Genomic DNA, 17,143 nt, shown 5'->3' with positions numbered 1-17,143 from the left:
GCGCCTGAGCCAGAGGAGCATGCCTCTTGTATTCAAGCACAATTGCTCGCTCAGTGCTCGATCAGGCGAGATTTATATGAGTGCCTCACAGGCCTGAAACACTCACCTGGGAGACGCGGGGTGGCTGAATTCCCAGAATGGCCTTCGATAGGAAAATCACCTCCTTTCCTCCCGACTCATTTCAGAATTGGGTGAAAATCGCAAGACAGTGTTCAGGGGTGCATGGGTACTGCCTACTCCCAGCTGCCTCTCTGTCTTCTTCATGTTAATTTCAAGTCACAAGGAGGGACCATTGCCATTCTGCTCCGCCCACCTAACCAGGAAACCCAGGTTGAGCTTGTCTGCCTGTTGTTGTTGCAGGGGCAGTGCCTTTTCTGCCCAAAAGTGGCAGGAGAGCCTCACTTCAAACGATGGAATCAACTGCTTAAGTAGAAACCAGCATGGTAGTTACAGTGATAAGGTGCAGCTCTAACAGAAGGCGTGACTGAGATGCCCCTTCCAGAAATACATGGAATGCTGATTGAGGGCCCAGCCGGAGGGTTGGTGGATTTCTTTTCATATGCTACAGCAGCTTGCAAAGATAGTGTTGTGGGGAGCTGGCTGTGCAAGCAGAGGAAGATTTAAAGGCAGAAAATAGACCTATCAGAAGTGCGATATGAACCCACAACTACATGAGCAAACCAGGATGCTTAGCTTAACTGAAGATCAAGCTCTCTTGAGGCTGCCGCCTTAGACCACTCGGCCATCCTGACAGCTGAGTCTGTGTTTAGGTCTGACTCCTCAGTCTGCACTTGTCGATGCTGCCGCTTGCAATGTTCCTATCAAGGTGACAGGTTTAAAGGCCCCACAATATAACATGGCCAAGAAAAAAAAAAGTAAAAAACAGAATAAGAAACCAGGCACATGCACGACTACGCAAAGATGCAGATAACTTTTTACCGGCCTGCAATAGTAATACAAGTTTTACACAGGTCACAAGTTTTTAAAGGCCATCCCTGAGTGAGACTAAGCTTTTAGGGAGCAAACACAAAAGCAGACACTGCCCATTGTTTCTGCCCGGTCTCGAACCGGGGACCTTTCACGTGTTAGGCGAACGTGATAACCACTACACTACAGAAACAAGCATGAGGGCTTGACTGAAGGAGCAAAATTCCCCTCATATGTTTGCCCGATTGCCTCTATACTTGATCAGCAGTTGCTCGCAAAGCGAGGAGTAAGTGTGAAAATTGCAGCGTTGTCAGCCAGCAAGCGTACACTCAGATGTACTGAAAAGTCACAGCTGCGGGTAGAGACAAATATCTGATGCCTAAATGCCTGAAACCAGAGCCTGTGAAAGCATCACACAGAGCACACTGAAAGCAAGCAGGAAGGAAGCCAAGGCATGGTGATCCTTTTTTTCTCCTGAGGCTAAAAATATTTTGCACAACAATGCTTTGAGTGGAATGAGGAATCTTCAAGCTTTGTGTATTTTGAGTAAAATTTGTGTGTTTTCTGCTAAAAAGGGTGTGTTGGGGATTTGGACCCGGACACCAACGAGCGAGGGCACAGAAGCACCACTGCTCAGACCCTGCTCCTAGGGTTGAGGGCAGAGAGTGGGCGAATACATCGCAAGGCAAGAAAATGCACATGGTTCTCTCTTCTGCAATATGACTAGAGTCATTTCCATGGTCGTCATCGAACATGACATAAAACGCCTCTATCCTTTAGACCTTTTGGCCCATAATTACAAGAGGATGACTGAGTGAGACGCTCTGCCAAATTTGGCAGCCTCGCACTCAGTCATTTTCAAAATGCAGGGAAGCGCCGTATTTAGTAGAATACAGCGCACCCTTGTGCTTCCCTCTGCGCCAGCTCTAAATTAGCTGCCGAGCACCAACGCAGCCATCCTTGCGCCATGGTACAAGGATGGCTGCGTGGAGGGGGAAATTGTTTTTGTTCAGGAAGGCACACCTTCCTGCACAACAGAAATCTTCAGTGGCGATATGTTCGTGCAGCACACATAGAAAGAGCAAAAATGAGGAGAAATGAAAACATTTCTGCTCGTTTCTCCACTATAACGACACCCATTGTATGGCGCTTGGATTTTGGCGCTGCCACAGATTTACAAAAACTCGTAAAACTGGAGCAGCATCAAAATGCTATGGTGTTGCAGTGGCCCACCCAGAGCAACGCCCATTGCACGCCCCTTCCAGGGAAAGGGCTGCGTGTGAAGGGGCCGTATTTACAAGGTGGTGTTAAGCCACAAAACGTGGTTGAACGGCGTCTTGTAAATACGGCACAGTACATAGTGCCACCGGGGCGTCACTATAGATGATGTGCCGGTGGCGATAGGGCCTTGTAAGTCTGGCCCTTTCTTTGCTCAAGGTGTATGTTCTTGGTGAAGGTAGGAAAGCCATTTTCGCTCTCATACCTTCCTTCCTTGGCTGGCTTGACCACAGTAGGCCCAGGCTTCAATGGAAAGGTCAAAAAGGGAGCAACTGACTGCCGTAAGGTGTATCGTCTTCTCTTGGTGAGTTGAGACCGATGCCCTTGGAGCGTAGTACCTCACGATGGTGAGGGATAGACACAGCCTCTTTAATTTCAATTTACCTGTCAGGTGAGGTGGTAAATGCAAATAATGTGATAAAGCACAGCAACTTGCTGTTTCTGCCTGGCCTCGAACCAGGGACCTTTCGCGTGTAAGGCGAACGTGATAACCACTACACTACAGAAACAGACATGCCTGCTTACTTGCTTCATGTGGCTATGCATTGGACTGGAACCACTGCACTGGAAACAGACACACCTGCTTTCTTTATGTGGCTATGCTTTGGACTGGAATGCAAGGACTAAGGGACAATATTCATGACGCTCAAAGCTGAGCCTTTCTGACAGGATCTCTTCCTTTGGAAGAAAGGAACTGGGATCACTTTCATTCCAAGAGGTGATTTCAAAACCAGCCCTGCAATTACTTTGGAGAAGCACTGTGCATTTCATGTTCCAACGAGAAGTGCTGCTCCAACACAAAAAAGCAGTTAGAAAGAAATCCCGCACTCCTTCATCATGCCGAACTGCCTCGACACCAGTAGAAAGCATGCAATGCATTCCACCATGGCATCTTACAAGAGTGGAAAGCAGAAATACTCCTGTTTAAAAACAGATCGAACCTATGAAGGCACGGGCTCGTCCGGGATTTGAACCCGGGACCTCTCACACCCAAAGCGAGAATCATACCCCTAGACCAACGAGCCTGCTGCTGCAAAAGCCTTTCAAACATCTTCTGAAGTGTCTTTGTGAAAAAGCAGGGCCACTTGGAGACTCTCCTTCTAAGCGTGCCATAGCAATTGATGTTTTGTGCCAAGGGTTTTTTTTTTGCCTCTAGCAAGGCAAGAGGTAGTCAAGAAGCCCTATGCTAGCAAGCTGAACTGTGGCGCTGATGAGAAAAGCAGACCCTTTCTGGTAGTTGTACGCCTCCGCAGGACCTGGGCCCTTGCACCGTAGACTTCCAGACCAGAAGCACTGAAGGGCCTGCCATCTCTTGCGCCTGAGCCAGAGGAGCATGCCTCTTGTATTCAAGCACAATTGCTCGCTCAGTGCTCGATCAGGCGAGATTTATATGAGTGCCTCACAGGCCTGAAACACTCACCTGGGAGACGCGGGGTGGCTGAATTCCCAGAATGGCCTTCGATAGGAAAATCACCTCCTTTCCTCCCGACTCATTTCAGAATTGGGTGAAAATCGCAAGACAGTGTTCAGGGGTGCATGGGTACTGCCTACTCCCAGCTGCCTCTCTGTCTTCTTCATGTTAATTTCAAGTCACAAGGAGGGACCATTGCCATTCTGCTCCGCCCACCTAACCAGGAAACCCAGGTTGAGCTTGTCTGCCTGTTGTTGTTGCAGGGGCAGTGCCTTCTCTGCCCAAAAGTGGCAGGAGAGCCTCACTTCAAACGATGGAATCAACTGCTTAAGTAGAGACCAGCATGGTAGTTACAGTGATAAGGTGCAGCTCTAACAGAAGGCGTGACTGAGATGCCCCTTCCAGAAATACATGGAATGCTGATTGAGGGCCCAGCCGGAGGGTTGGTGGATTTCTTTTCATATGCTACAGCAGCTTGCAAAGATAGTGTTGTGGGGAGCTGGCTGTGCAAGCAGAGGAAGATTTAAGGGCAGAAAATAGACCTATCAGAAGTGCGATATGAACCCACAACTACATGAGCAAACCAGGATGCTTAGCTTAACTGAAGATCAAGCTCTCTTGAGGCTGCCGCCTTAGACCACTCGGCCATCCTGACAGCTGAGTCTGTGTTTAGGTCTGACTCCTCAGTCTGCACTTGTCGATGCTGCCGCTTGCAATGTTCCTATCAAGGTGACAGGTTTAAAGGCCCCACAATATAACATGGCCAAGAAAAAAAAAAGTAAAAAACAGAATAAGAAACCAGGAACATGCACGACTACGCAAAGATGCAGATAACTTTTTACCGGCCTGCAATAGTAATACAAGTTTTACACAGGTCACAAGTTTTTAAAGGCCATCCCTGAGTGAGACTAAGCTTTTAGGGAGCAAACACAAAAGCAGACACTGCCCATTGTTTCTGCCCGGTCTCGAACCGGGGACCTTTCGCGTGTTAGGCGAACGTGGTAACCACTACACTACAGAAACAAGCATGAGGGCTTGACTGAAGGAGCAAAATTCCCCTCATATGTTTGCCCGATTGCCTCTATACTTGATCAGCAGTTGCTCGCAAAGCGAGGAGTAAGTGTGAAAATTGCAGCGTTGTCAGCCAGCAAGCGTACACTCAGATGTACTGAAAAGTCACAGCTGCGGGTAGAGACAAATATCTGATGCCTAAATGCCTGAAACCAGAGCCTGTGAAAGCATCACACAGAGCACACTGAAAGCAAGCAGGAAGGAAGCCAAGGCATGGTGATCCTTTTTTTCTCCTGAGGCTAAAAATATTTTGCACAACAATGCTTTGAGTGGAATGAGGAATCTTCAAGCTTTGTGTATTTTGAGTAAAATTTGTGTGTTTTCTGCTAAAAAGGGTGTGTTGGGGATTTGGACCCGGACACCAACGAGCGAGGGCACAGAAGCACCACTGCTCAGACCCTGCTCCTAGGGTTGAGGGCAGAGAGTGGGCGAATACATCGCAAGGCAAGAAAATGCACATGGTTCTCTCTTCTGCAATATGACTAGAGTCATTTCCATGGTCGTCATCGAACATGACATAAAACGCCTCTATCCTTTAGACCTTTTGGCCCATAATTACAAGAGGATGACTGAGTGAGACGCTCTGCCAAATTTGGCAGCCTCGCACTCAGTCATTTTCAAAATGCAGGGAAGCGCCGTATTTAGTAGAATACAGCGCACCCCTGTGCTTCCCTCTGCGCCAGCTCTAAATTAGCTGCCGAGCACCAACGCAGCCATCCTTGCGCCATGGTACAAGGATGGCTGCGTGGAGGGGGAAATTGTTTTTGTTCAGGAAGGCACACCTTCCTGCACAACAGAAATCTTCAGTGGCGATATGTTCGTGCAGCACACATAGAAAGAGCAAAAATGAGGAGAAATGAAAACATTTCTGCTCGTTTCTCCACTATAACGACACCCATTGTATGGCGCTTGGATTTTGGCGCTGCCACAGATTTACAAAAACTCGTAAAACTGGAGCAGCATCAAAATGCTATGGTGTTGCAGTGGCCCACCCAGAGCAACGCCCATTGCACGCCCCTTCCAGGGAAAGGGCTGCGTGTGAAGGGGCCGTATTTACAAGGTGGTGTTAAGCCACAAAACGTGGTTGAACGGCGTCTTGTAAATACGGCACAGTACATAGTGCCACCGGGGCGTCACTAAAGATGATGTGCCGGTGGCGATAGGGCCTTGTAAGTCTGGCCCTTTCTTTGCTCAAGGTGTATGTTCTTGGTGAAGGTAGGAAAGCCATTTTCGCTCTCATACCTTCCTTCCTTGGCTGGCTTGACCACAGTAGGCCCAGGCTTCAATGGAAAGGTCAAAAAGGGAGCAACTGACTGCCGTAAGGTGTATCGTCTTCTCTTGGTGAGTTGAGACCGATGCCCTTGGAGCGTAGTACCTCACGATGGTGAGGGATAGACACAGCCTCTTTAATTTCAATTTACCTGTCAGGTGAGGTGGTAAATGCAAATAATGTGATAAAGCACAGCAACTTGCTGTTTCTGCCTGGCCTCGAACCAGGGACCTTTCGCGTGTAAGGCAAACGTGATAACCACTACACTACAGAAACAGACATGCCTGCTTATTTGCTTCATGTGGCTATGCATTGGACTGGAACCACTGCACTGGAAACAGACACACCTGCTTTCTTTATGTGGCTATGCTTTGGACTGGAATGCAAGGACTAAGGGACAATATTCATGACGCTCAAAGCTGAGCCTTTCTGACAGGATCTCTTCCTTTGGAAGAAAGGAACTGGGATCACTTTCATTCCAAGAGGTGATTTCAAAACCAGCCCTGCAATTACTTTGGAGAAGCACTGTGCATTTCATGTTCCAACGAGAAGTGCTGCTCCAACACAAAAAAGCAGTTAGAAAGAAATCCCGCACTCCTTCATCATGCCGAACTGCCTCGACACCAGTAGAAAGCATGCAATGCATTCCACCATGGCATCTTACAAGAGTGGAAAGCAGAAATACTCCTGTTTAAAAACAGATCGAACCTATGAAGGGACGGGCTCGTCCGGGATTTGAACCCGGGACCTCTCACACCCAAAGCGAGAATCATACCCCTAGACCAACGAGCCTGCTGCTGCAAAAGCCTTTCAAACATCTTCTGAAGTGTCTTTGTGAAAAAGCAGGGCCACTTGGAGACTCTCCTTCTAAGCGTGCCATAGCAATTGATGTTTTGTGCCAAGGGTTTTTTTTTTGCCTCTAGCAAGACAAGAGGTAGTCAAGAAGCCCTATGCTAGCAAGCTGAACTGTGGCGCTGATGAGAAAAGCAGACCCTTTCTGGTAGTTGTACGCCTCCGCAGGACCTGGGCCCTTGCACCGTAGACTTCCAGACCAGAAGCACTGAAGGGCCTGCCATCTCTTGCGCCTGAGCCAGAGGAGCATGCCTCTTGTATTCAAGCACAATTGCTCGCTCAGTGCTCGATCAGGCGAGATTTATATGAGTGCCTCACAGGCCTGAAACACTCACCTGGGAGACGCGGGTGGCTGAATTCCCAGAATGGCCTTCGATAGGAAAATCACCTCCTTTCCTCCCGACTCATTTCAGAATTGGGTGAAAATCGCAAGACAGTGTTCAGGGGTGCATGGGTACTGCCTACTCCCAGCTGCCTCTCTGTCTTCTTCATGTTAATTTCAAGTCACAAGGAGGGACCATTGCCATTCTGCTCCGCCCACCTAACCAGGAAACCCAGGTTGAGCTTGTCTGCCTGTTGTTGTTGCAGGGGCAGTGCCTTCTCTGCCCAAAAGTGGCAGGAGAGCCTCACTTCAAACGATGGAATCAACTGCTTAAGTAGAAACCAGCATGGTAGTTACAGTGATAAGGTGCAGCTCTAACAGAAGGCGTGACTGAGATGCCCCATCCAGAAATACATGGAATGCTGATTGAGGGCCCAGCCGGAGGGTTGGTGGATTTCTTTTCATATGCTACAGCAGCTTGCAAAGATAGTGTTGTGGGGAGCTGGCTGTGCAAGCAGAGGAAGATTTAAGGGCAGAAAATAGACCTATCAGAAGTGCGATATGAACCCACAACTACATGAGCAAACCAGGATGCTTAGCTTAACTGAAGATCAAGCTCTCTTGAGGCTGCCGCCTTAGACCACTCGGCCATCCTGACAGCTGAGTCTGTGTTTAGGTCTGACTCCTCAGTCTGCACTTGTCGATGCTGCCGCTTGCAATGTTCCTATCAAGGTGACAGGTTTAAAGGCCCCACAATATAACATGGCCAAGAAAAAAAAAAGTAAAAAACAGAATAAGAAACCAGGCACATGCACGACTACGCAAAGATGCAGATAACTTTTTACCGGCCTGCAATAGTAATACAAGTTTTACACAGGTCACAAGTTTTTAAAGGCCATCCCTGAGTGAGACTAAGCTTTTAGGGAGCAAACACAAAAGCAGACACTGCCCATTGTTTCTGCCCGGTCTCGAACCGGGGACCTTTCGCGTGTTAGGCGAACGTGATAACCACTACACTACAGAAACAAGCATGAGGGCTTGACTGAAGGAGCAAAATTCCCCTCATATGTTTGCCCGATTGCCTCTATACTTGATCAGCAGTTGCTCGCAAAGCGAGGAGTAAGTGTGAAAATTGCAGTGTTGTCAGCCAGCAAGCGTACACTCAGATGTACTGAAAAGTCACAGCTGCGGGTAGAGACAAATATCTGATGCCTAAATGCCTGAAACCAGAGCCTGTGAAAGCATCACACAGAGCACACTGAAAGCAAGCAGGAAGGAAGCCAAGGCATGGTGATCCTTTTTTTCTCCTGAGGCTAAAAATATTTTGCACAACAATGCTTTGAGTGGAATGAGGAATCTTCAAGCTTTGTGTATTTTGAGTAAAATTTGTGTGTTTTCTGCTAAAAAGGGTGTGTTGGGGATTTGGACCCGGACACCAACGAGCGAGGGCACAGAAGCACCACTGCTCAGACCCTGCTCCTAGGGTTGAGGGCAGAGAGTGGGCGAATACATCGCAAGGCAAGAAAATGCACATGGTTCTCTCTTCTGCAATATGACTAGAGTCATTTCCATGGTCGTCATCGAACATGACATAAAACGCCTCTATCCTTTAGACCTTTTGGCCCATAATTACAAGAGGATGACTGAGTGAGACGCTCTGCCAAATTTGGCAGCCTCGCACTCAGTCATTTTCAAAATGCAGGGAAGCGCCGTATTTAGTAGAATACAGCGCACCCCTGTGCTTCCCTCTGCGCCAGCTCTAAATTAGCTGCCGAGCACCAACGCAGCCATCCTTGCGCCATGGTACAAGGATGGCTGCGTGGAGGGGGAAATTGTTTTTGTTCAGGAAGGCACACCTTCCTGCACAACAGAAATCTTCAGTGGCGATATGTTCGTGCAGCACACATAGAAAGAGCAAAAATGAGGAGAAATGAAAACATTTCTGCTCGTTTCTCCACTATAACGACACCCATTGTATGGCGCTTGGATTTTGGCGCTGCCACAGATTTACAAAAACTCGTAAAACTGGAGCAGCATCAAAATGCTATGGTGTTGCAGTGGCCCACCCAGAGCAACGCCCATTGCACGCCCCTTCCAGGGAAAGGGCTGCGTGTGAAGGGGCCGTATTTACAAGGTGGTGTTAAGCCACAAAACGTGGTTGAACGGCGTCTTGTAAATACGGCACAGTACATAGTGCCACCGGGGCGTCACTAAAGATGATGTGCCGGTGGCGATAGGGCCTTGTAAGTCTGGCCCTTTCTTTGCTCAAGGTGTATGTTCTTGGTGAAGGTAGGAAAGCCATTTTCGCTCTCATACCTTCCTTCCTTGGCTGGCTTGACCCCAGTAGGCCCAGGCTTCAATGGAAAGGTCAAAAAGGGAGCAACTGACTGCCGTAAGGTGTATCGTCTTCTCTTGGTGAGTTGAGACCGATGCCCTTGGAGCGTAGTACCTCACGATGGTGAGGGATAGACACAGCCTCTTTAATTTCAATTTACCTGTCAGGTGAGGTGGTAAATGCAAATAATGTGATAAAGCAAAGCAACTTGCTGTTTCTGCCTGGCCTCGAACCAGGGACCTTTCGCGTGTAAGGCGAACGTGATAACCACTACACTACAGAAACAGACATGCCTGCTTACTTGCTTCATGTGGCTATGCATTGGACTGGAACCACTGCACTGGAAACAGACACACCTGCTTTCTTTATGTGGCTATGCTTTGGACTGGAATGCAAGGACTAAGGGACAATATTCATGACGCTCAAAGCTGAGCCTTTCTGACAGGATCTCTTCCTTTGGAAGAAAGGAACTGGGATCACTTTCATTCCAAGAGGTGATTTAAAAACCAGCCCTGCAATTACTTTGGAGAAGCACTGTGCATTTCATGTTCCAACGAGAAGTGCTGCTCCAACACAAAAAAGCAGTTAGAAAGAAATCCCGCACTCCTTCATCATGCCGAACTGCCTCGACACCAGTAGAAAGCATGCAATGCATTCCACCATGGCATCTTACAAGAGTGGAAAGCAGAAATACTCCTGTTTAAAAACAGATCGAACCTATGAAGGAACGGGCTCGTCCGGGATTTGAACCCGGGACCTCTCACACCCAAAGCGAGAATCATACCCCTAGACCAACGAGCCTGCTGCTGCAAAAGCCTTTCAAACATCTTCTGAAGTGTCTTTGTGAAAAAGCAGGGCCACTTGGAGACTCTCCTTCTAAGCGTGCCATAGCAATTGATGTTTTGTGCCAAGGGGTTTTTTTTTGCCTCTAGCAAGGCAAGAGGTAGTCAAGAAGCCCTATGCTAGCAAGCTGAACTGTGGCGCTGATGAGAAAAGCAGACCCTTTCTGGTAGTTGTACGCCTCCGCAGGACCTGGGCCCTTGCACCGTAGACTTCCAGACCAGAAGCACTGAAGGGCCTGCCATCTCTTGCGCCTGAGCCAGAGGAGCATGCCTCTTGTATTCAAGCACAATTGCTCGCTCAGTGCTCGATCAGGCTCGATCAGGCGAGATTTATATGAGTGCCTCACAGGCCTGAAACACTCACCTGGGAGACGCGGGGTGGCTGAATTCCCAGAATGGCCTTCGATAGGAAAATCACCTCCTTTCCTCCCGACTCATTTCAGAATTGGGTGAAAATCGCAAGACAGTGTTCAGGGGTGCATGGGTACTGCCTACTCCCAGCTGCCTCTCTGTCTTCTTCATGTTAATTTCAAGTCACAAGGAGGGACCATTGCCATTCTGCTCCGCCCACCTAACCAGGAAACCCAGGTTGAGCTTGTCTGCCTGTTGTTGTTGCAGGGGCAGTGCCTTCTCTGCCCAAAAGTGGCAGGAGAGCCTCACTTCAAACGATGGAATCAACTGCTTAAGTAGAAACCAGCATGGTAGTTACAGTGATAAGGTGCAGCTCTAACAGAAGGCGTGACTGAGATGCCCCTTCCAGAAATACATGGAATGCTGATTGAGGGCCCAGCCGGAGGGTTGGTGGATTTCTTTTCATATGCTACAGCAGCTTGCAAAGATAGTGTTGTGGGGAGCTGGCTGTGCAAGCAGAGGAAGATTTAAGGGCAGAAAATAGACCTATCAGAAGTGCGATATGAACCCACAACTACATGAGCAAACCAGGATGCTTAGCTTAACTGAAGATCAAGCTCTCTTGAGGCTGCCGCCTTAGACCACTCGGCCATCCTGACAGCTGAGTCTGTGTTTAGGTCTGACTCCTCAGTCTGCACTTGTCGATGCTGCCGCTTGCAATGTTCCTATCAAGGTGACAGGTTTAAAGGCCCCACAATATAACATGGCCAAGAAAAAAAAAAGTAAAAAACAGAATAAGAAACCAGGCACATGCACGACTACGCAAAGATGCAGATAACTTTTTACCGGCCTGCAATAGTAATACAAGTTTTACACAGGTCACAAGTTTTTAAAGGCCATCCCTGAGTGAGACTAAGCTTTTAGGGAGCAAACACAAAAGCAGACACTGCCCATTGTTTCTGCCCGGTCTCGAACCGGGGACCTTTCGCGTGTTAGGCGAACGTGATAACCACTACACTACAGAAAGAAGCATGAGGGCTTGACAGAAGGAGCAAAATTCCCCTCATATGTTTGCCCGATTGCCTCTATACTTGATCAGCAGTTGCTCGCAAAGCGAGGAGTAAGTGTGAAAATTGCAGCGTTGTCAGCCAGCAAGCGTACACTCAGATGTACTGAAAAGTCACAGCTGCGGGTAGAGACAAATATCTGATGCCTAAATGCCTGAAACCAGAGCCTGTGAAAGCATCACACAGAGCACACTGAAAGCAAGCAGGAAGGAAGCCAAGGCATGGTGATCCTTTTTTTCTCCTGAGGCTAAAAATATTTTGCACAACAATGCTTTGAGTGGAATGAGGAATCTTCAAGCTTTGTGTATTTTGAGTAAAATTTGTGTGTTTTCTGCTAAAAAGGGTGTGTTGGGGATTTGGACCCGGACACCAACGAGCGAGGGCACAGAAGCACCACTGCTCAGACCCTGCTCCTAGGGTTGAGGGCAGAGAGTGGGCGAATACATCGCAAGGCAAGAAAATGCACATGGTTCTCTCTTCTGCAATATGACTAGAGTCATTTCCATGGTCGTCATCGAACATGACATAAAACGCCTCTATCCTTTAGACCTTGTGGCCCATAATTACAAGAGGATGACTGAGTGAGACGCTCTGCCAAATTTGGCAGCCTCGCACTCAGTCATTTTCAAAATGCAGGGAAGCGCCGTATTTAGTAGAATACAGCGCACCCCTGTGCTTCCCTCTGCGCCAGCTCTAAATTAGCTGCCGAGCACCAACGCAGCCATCCTTGCGCCATGGTACAAGGATGGCTGCGTGGAGGGGGAAATTGTTTTTGTTCAGGAAGGCACACCTTCCTGCACAACAGAAATCTTCAGTGGCGATATGTTCGTGCAGCACACATAGAAAGAGCAAAAATGAGGAGAAATGAAAACATTTCTGCTCGTTTCTCCACTATAACGACACCCATTGTATGGCGCTTGGATTTTGGCGCTGCCACAGATTTACAAAAACTCGTAAAACTGGAGCAGCATCAAAATGCTATGGTGTTGCAGTGGCCCACCCAGAGCAACGCCCATTGCACGCCCCTTCCAGGGAAAGGGCTGCGTGTGAAGGGGCCGTATTTACAAGGTGGTGTTAAGCCACAAAACGTGGTTGAACGGCGTCTTGTAAATACGGCACAGTACATAGTGCCACCGGGGCGTCACTAAAGATGATGTGCCGGTGGCGATAGGGCCTTGTAAGTCTGGCCCTTTCTTTGCTCAAGGTGTATGTTCTTGGTGAAGGTAGGAAAGCCATTTTCGCTCTCATACCTTCCTTCCTTGGCTGGCTTGACCACAGTAGGCCCAGGCTTCAATGGAAAGGTCAAAAAGGGAGCAACTGACTGCCGTAAGGTGTATCGTCTTCTCTTGGTGAGTTGAGACCGATGCCCTTGGAGCGTAGTACCTCACGATGGTGAGGGATAGACACAGCCTCTTTAATTTCAATTTACCTGTCAGGTGAGGTGGTAAATGCAAATAATGTGATAAAGCACAGCAACTTGCTGTTTCTGCCTGGCCTCGAACCAGGGACCTTTCGCGTGTAAGGCGAACGTGATAACCACTACACTACAGAAACAGACATGCCTGCTTACTTGCTTCATGTGGCTATGCATTGGACTGGAACCACTGCACTGGAAACAGACACACCTGCTTTCTTTATGTGGCTATGCTTTGGACTGGAATGCAAGGACTAAGGGACAATATTCATGACGCTCAAAGCTGAGCCTTTCTGACAGGATCTCTTCCTTTGGAAGAAAGGAACTGGGATCACTTTCATTCCAAGAGGTGATTTCAAAACCAGCCCTGCAATTACTTTGGAGAAGCACTGTGCATTTCATGTTCCAACGAGAAGTGCTGCTCCAACACAAAAAAGCAGTTAGAAAGAAATCCCGCACTCCTTCATCATGCCGAACTGCCTCGACACCAGTAGAAAGCATGCAATGCATTCCACCATGGCATCTTACAAGAGTGGAAAGCAGAAATACTCCTGTTTAAAAACAGATCGAACCTATGAAGGCACAGGCTCGTCCGGGATTTGAACCCGGGACCTCTCACACCCAAAGCAAGAATCATACCCCTAGACCAACGAGCCTGCTGCTGCAAAAGCCTTTCAAACATCTTCTGAAGTGTCTTTGTGAAAAAGCAGGGCCACTTGGAGACTCTCCTTCTAAGCGTGCCATAGCAATTGATGTTTTGTGCCAAGGGTTTTTTTTTTGCCTCTAGCAAGGCAAGAGGTAGTCAAGAAGCCCTATGCTAGCAAGCTGAACTGTGGCGCTGATGAGAAAAGCAGACCCTTTCTGGTAGTTGTACGCCTCCGCAGGACCTGGGCCCTTGCACCGTAGACTTCCAGACCAGAAGCACTGAAGGGCCTGCCATCTCTTGCGCCTGAGCCAGAGGAGCATGCCTCTTGTATTCAAGCACAATTGCTCGCTCAGTGCTCGATCAGGCGAGATTTATATGAGTGCCTCACAGGCCTGAAACACTCACCTGGGAGACGCGGGGTGGCTGAATTCCCAGAATGGCCTTCGATAGGAAAATCACCTCCTTTCCTCCCGACTCATTTCAGAATTGGGTGAAAATCGCAAGACAGTGTTCAGGGGTGCATGGGTACTGCCTACTCCCAGCTGCCTCTCTGTCTTCTTCATGTTAATTTCAAGTCACAAGGAGGGACCATTGCCATTCTGCTCCGCCCACCTAACCAGGAAACCCAGGTTGAGCTTGTCTGCCTGTTGTTGTTGCAGGGGCAGTGCCTTCTCTGCCCAAAAGTGGCAGGAGAGCCTCACTTCAAACGATGGAATCAACTGCTTAAGTAGAAACCAGCATGGTAGTTACAGTGATAAGGTGCAGCTCTAACAGAAGGCGTGACTGAGATGCCCCTTCCAGAAATACATGGAATGCTGATTGAGGGCCCAGCCGGAGGGTTGGTGGATTTCTTTTCATATGCTACAGCAGCTTGCAAAGATAGTGTTGTGGGGAGCTGGCTGTGCAAGCAGAGGAAGATTTAAGGGCAGAAAATAGACCTATCAGAAGTGCGATATGAACCCACAACTACATGAGCAAACCAGGATGCTTAGCTTAACTGAAGATCAAGCTCTCTTGAGGCTGCCGCCTTAGACCACTCGGCCATCCTGACAGCTGAGTCTGTGTTTAGGTCTGACTCCTCAGTCTGCACTTGTCGATGCTGCCGCTTGCAATGTTCCTATCAAGGTGACAGGTTTAAAGGCCCCACAATATAACATGGCCAAGAAAAAAAAAAGTAAAAAACAGAATAAGAAACCAGGCACATGCACGACTACGCAAAGATGCAGATAACTTTTTACCGGCCTGCAATAGTAATACAAGTTTTACACAGGTCACAAGTTTTTAAAGGCCATCCCTGAGTGAGACTAAGCTTTTAGGGAGCAAACACAAAAGCAGACACTGCCCATTGTTTCTGCCCGGTCTCGAACCGGGGACCTTTCGCGTGTTAGGCGAACGTGATAACCACTACACTACAGAAACAAGCATGAGGGCTTGACTGAAGGAGCAAAATTCCCCTCATATGTTTGCCCGATTGCCTCTATACTTGATCAGCAGTTGCTCGCAAAGCGAGGAGTAAGTGTGAAAATTGCAGCGTTGTCAGCCAGCAAGCGTACACTCAGATGTACTGAAAAGTCACAGCTGCGGGTAGAGACAAATATCTGATGCCTAAATGCCTGAAACCAGAGCCTGTGAAAGCATCACACAGAGCACACTGAAAGCAAGCAGGAAGGAAGCCAAGGCATGGTGATCCTTTTTTTCTCCTGAGGCTAAAAATATTTTGCACAACAATGCTTTGAGTGGAATGAGGAATCTTCAAGCTTTGTGTATTTTGAGTAAAATTTGTGTGTTTTCTGCTAAAAAGGGTGTGTTGGGGATTTGGACCCGGACACCAACGAGCGAGGGCACAGAAGCACCACTGCTCAGACCCTGCTCCTAGGGTTGAGGGCAGAGAGTGGGCGAATACATCGCAAGGCAAGAAAATGCACATGGTTCTCTCTTCTGCAATATGACTAGAGTCATTTCCATGGTCGTCATCGAACATGACATAAAACGCCTCTATCCTTTAGACCTTTTGGCCCATAATTACAAGAGGATGACTGAGTGAGACGCTCTGCCAAATTTGGCAGCCTCGCACTCAGTCATTTTCAAAATGCAGGGAAGCGCCGTATTTAGTAGAATACAGCGCACCCCTGTGCTTCCCTCTGCGCCAGCTCTAAATTAGCTGCCGAGCACCAACGCAGCCATCCTTGCGCCATGGTACAAGGATGGCTGCGTGGAGGGGGAAATTGTTTTTGTTCAGGAAGGCACACCTTCCTGCACAACAGAAATCTTCAGTGGCGATATGTTCGTGCAGCACACATAGAAAGAGCAAAAATGAGGAGAAATGAAAACATTTCTGCTCGTTTCTCCACTATAACGACACCCATTGTATGGCGCTTGGATTTTGGCGCTGCCACAGATTTACAAAAACTCGTAAAACTGGAGCAGCATCAAAATGCTATGGTGTTGCAGTGGCCCACCCAGAGCAACGCCCATTGCACGCCCCTTCCAGGGAAAGGGCTGCGTGTGAAGGGGCCGTATTTACAAGGTGGTGTTAAGCCACAAAACGTGGTTGAACGGCGTCTTGTAAATACGGCACAGTACATAGTGCCACCGGGGCGTCACTAAAGATGATGTGCCGGTGGCGATAGGGCCTTGTAAGTCTGGCCCTTTCTTTGCTCAAGGTGTATGTTCTTGGTGAAGGTAGGAAAGCCATTTTCGCTCTCATACCTTCCTTCCTTGGCTGGCTTGACCACAGTAGGCCCAGGCTTCAATGGAAAGGTCAAAAAGGGAGCAACTGACTGCCGTAAGGTGTATCGTCTTCTCTTGGTGAGTTGAGACCGATGCCCTTGGAGCGTAGTACCTCACGATGGTGAGGGATAGACACAGCCTCTTTAATTTCAATTTACCTGTCAGGTGAGGTGGTAAATGCAAATAATGTGATAAAGCACAGCAACTTGCTGTTTCTGCCTGGCCTCGAACCAGGGACCTTTCGCGTGTAAGGCAAACGTGATAACCACTACACTACAGAAACAGACATGCCTGCTTACTTGCTTCATGTGGCTATGCATTGGACTGGAACCACTGCACTGGAAACAGACACACCTGCTTTCTTTATGTGGCTATGCTTTGGACTGGAATGCAAGGACTAAGGGACAATATTCATGACGCTCAAAGCTGAGCCTTTCTGACAGGATCTCTTCCTTTGGAAGAAAGGAACTGGGATCACTTTCATTCCAAGAGGTGATTTCAAAACCAGCCCTGCAATTACTTTGGAGAAGCACTGTGCATTTCATGTTCCAACGAGAAGTGCTGCTCCAACACAAAAAAGCAGTTAGAAAGAAATCCCGCACTCCTTCATCATGCCGAACTGCCTCG

General features: G+C 48.3%; 13 non-coding genes across 13 annotated transcripts; all 13 read right to left on the bottom strand.

Annotated features, from left to right (window-relative positions):
- Nucleotides 1-1,047: 1,047 nt before the first annotated feature.
- Nucleotides 1,048-1,120, bottom strand: TRNAV-AAC (transfer RNA valine (anticodon AAC)). Its single transcript has one exon. It is a non-coding gene; the product is annotated as a tRNA-Val (tRNA).
- Nucleotides 1,121-2,641: 1,521 nt separating this feature from the next.
- On the bottom strand, nucleotides 2,642-2,714 carry TRNAV-UAC (transfer RNA valine (anticodon UAC)). Its single transcript has one exon. It is a non-coding gene; the product is annotated as a tRNA-Val (tRNA).
- Nucleotides 2,715-3,158: 444 nt separating this feature from the next.
- Nucleotides 3,159-3,230, bottom strand: TRNAP-UGG (transfer RNA proline (anticodon UGG)). Its single transcript has one exon. It is a non-coding gene; the product is annotated as a tRNA-Pro (tRNA).
- A 1,336-nt stretch (nucleotides 3,231-4,566) lies between these two features.
- TRNAV-AAC (transfer RNA valine (anticodon AAC)) lies at nucleotides 4,567-4,639 on the bottom strand. Its single transcript has one exon. It is a non-coding gene; the product is annotated as a tRNA-Val (tRNA).
- Nucleotides 4,640-6,160: 1,521 nt separating this feature from the next.
- On the bottom strand, nucleotides 6,161-6,233 carry TRNAV-UAC (transfer RNA valine (anticodon UAC)). The gene has a single exon. It is a non-coding gene; the product is annotated as a tRNA-Val (tRNA).
- Nucleotides 6,234-6,677: 444 nt separating this feature from the next.
- Nucleotides 6,678-6,749, bottom strand: TRNAP-UGG (transfer RNA proline (anticodon UGG)). The gene has a single exon. It is a non-coding gene; the product is annotated as a tRNA-Pro (tRNA).
- Nucleotides 6,750-8,084: 1,335 nt separating this feature from the next.
- On the bottom strand, nucleotides 8,085-8,157 carry TRNAV-AAC (transfer RNA valine (anticodon AAC)). The gene has a single exon. It is a non-coding gene; the product is annotated as a tRNA-Val (tRNA).
- Nucleotides 8,158-9,678: 1,521 nt separating this feature from the next.
- Nucleotides 9,679-9,751, bottom strand: TRNAV-UAC (transfer RNA valine (anticodon UAC)). Its single transcript has one exon. It is a non-coding gene; the product is annotated as a tRNA-Val (tRNA).
- A 444-nt stretch (nucleotides 9,752-10,195) lies between these two features.
- TRNAP-UGG (transfer RNA proline (anticodon UGG)) lies at nucleotides 10,196-10,267 on the bottom strand. Its single transcript has one exon. It is a non-coding gene; the product is annotated as a tRNA-Pro (tRNA).
- A 2,940-nt stretch (nucleotides 10,268-13,207) lies between these two features.
- Nucleotides 13,208-13,280, bottom strand: TRNAV-UAC (transfer RNA valine (anticodon UAC)). The gene has a single exon. It is a non-coding gene; the product is annotated as a tRNA-Val (tRNA).
- Nucleotides 13,281-13,724: 444 nt separating this feature from the next.
- On the bottom strand, nucleotides 13,725-13,796 carry TRNAP-UGG (transfer RNA proline (anticodon UGG)). Its single transcript has one exon. It is a non-coding gene; the product is annotated as a tRNA-Pro (tRNA).
- Nucleotides 13,797-15,132: 1,336 nt separating this feature from the next.
- Nucleotides 15,133-15,205, bottom strand: TRNAV-AAC (transfer RNA valine (anticodon AAC)). The gene has a single exon. It is a non-coding gene; the product is annotated as a tRNA-Val (tRNA).
- Nucleotides 15,206-16,726: 1,521 nt separating this feature from the next.
- TRNAV-UAC (transfer RNA valine (anticodon UAC)) lies at nucleotides 16,727-16,799 on the bottom strand. The gene has a single exon. It is a non-coding gene; the product is annotated as a tRNA-Val (tRNA).
- Between the last annotated feature and the right edge of the window lie 344 nt (nucleotides 16,800-17,143).

Source organism: Pleurodeles waltl, chromosome 10 (assembly GCF_031143425.1).
Source record: "Pleurodeles waltl isolate 20211129_DDA chromosome 10, aPleWal1.hap1.20221129, whole genome shotgun sequence".
NCBI classification, from domain to species: domain Eukaryota; kingdom Metazoa; phylum Chordata; class Amphibia; order Caudata; family Salamandridae; genus Pleurodeles; species Pleurodeles waltl.
Note: the sequence above shows the minus strand (reverse complement) of the source record. Positions and strands in the feature narration are given on the sequence as shown.